This window comes from Myotis brandtii, unplaced genomic scaffold (genome assembly GCF_000412655.1).
Source record: "Myotis brandtii unplaced genomic scaffold, ASM41265v1 scaffold26, whole genome shotgun sequence".
NCBI lineage: Eukaryota > Metazoa > Chordata > Mammalia > Chiroptera > Vespertilionidae > Myotis > Myotis brandtii.
Genome location: NW_005359880.1, coordinates 2656957 through 2658579, shown reverse-complemented (window position 1 = coordinate 2658579; position 1623 = coordinate 2656957).

Genomic DNA, 1623 nt, shown 5'->3' with positions numbered 1-1623 from the left:
TGAAGGTCAGATAAAGAGCTTCACAGATAAGAAAAAGCTAAAGGAGTTCATCACCAACAAACCAGTATTATATGAAATGCTGAAAGGTATTCTTTAAGAAGAGGAAGAAGAAAAAGGTAAAGATAAAAATTATGAACAGCAAATACATATCTATCAACAAGTGAATCTAAAAATCAAGTGAATAAAAAATCTGATGAACAGAGTAAACTGGTGAATATAATAGAACCAGGGGCATAGAAAGGGAGTGGACTGACAATTCTTGGGGGGAAAGGGGTGTGGGGGTGCAGGAAGAGTCTGGACAAAAATCGTGCACCTATGGATGAGGACAGTGGGAGGGGTAACGGCAGAGGGTGGGGAGGGAACTGGGTGGAGGAGAGCTATGGGGGGAAAAAAGAGGAACAACTGTAATAATCTGAACAATAAAGATTTCATTAAAAATAAATAAAGAAAGAAACAAATAAATAAATAACATATAATGTATGTAAAAGGCCTAACCTAGAGCAGGTGATCAACACAGATGAGTTCCCTGGCTGTTCCTATTAATTTTCACAGAGAAAAACCGAATAATTGCACTTAAGTTTCCAAACTAGGCCTCTCTCATCAACTAAGGTTTGTATCTGGTGATGCCATTGTGACAATTGATGCCATATAAGTACAAGGTGGCAATCAGAGAGCAGAAAGAAATTCTAATTTTTAATATTTTGGTAGTATTAAAGAAGTCCCTTCTTAAAAAGCTTTGAAAAAAACACATTTACTGATCACTGACTATGTGATGAACAGGGGGTGGGCACTCTGACATCTGACATCATGGCTTCCTTTCAAGGCATCCATCTTGTCTTCTCTGAGATCCAGAGAGATGAAGAGTCAAGCAAAAGGAGAGCTGACCTGAAAATTAAGTCTGGGATCCAGATTGGAGTTGTCTAGGTAACTGTTTGACCTTGAAGAGGTTACTTAGCTTCTTTATACCTCAGTTTCCTCATCTAATAAATGGGACTAGACAAGCCTTTAGGAAATTGTGAGGGTGAATTAGGTCATGTCCATAAATACTCTTTAGATCTTTGAAAGAAAAGCTTTTACAAACCTATAAATGCGTAATTAAATGTCATTATCACCATGATTATTGTTGATGATGGGGAACAGTTCACACATGCAAACTTCAGAGTTGGGAATATTTGTCACAAAGAATGTGAAGTGAAGACTCTCCTTTGGAGGATGTCTTTCCCCACTCTTTTTGCTGGCTTAAAACATCCCAGTCCCACAGAAGTACTTTTGATTGTAGAATTGGCATATTTTTTTGGGAAAAAAAAAAAAAAAAAAAAAAAAAAAGGCCCCTGAGCCATCATCATGGCTTCTGGCACGTTTTAAGTGGAACTAGAAAGATTTCACCTTCCTGTATCTTTCACTGTAACATAATACCTTCTTTAAAAATATAAACAGCTGCCCTAGTTGGTTTGGCTCAGTGGATAGAGCATCAACCTGTGGACTGAAGGGTCCCAGGTTCGATTCTGGTCAAGGGCACATGCCCAGGTTGCTGGCTTGGTCCCCAGTAGGGGGTGTGCAGGAGGCAGCCAATCAATGATTCTCTTTATCATTGATGTTTCTCTCTCTCTTTCCCCCTTCCTC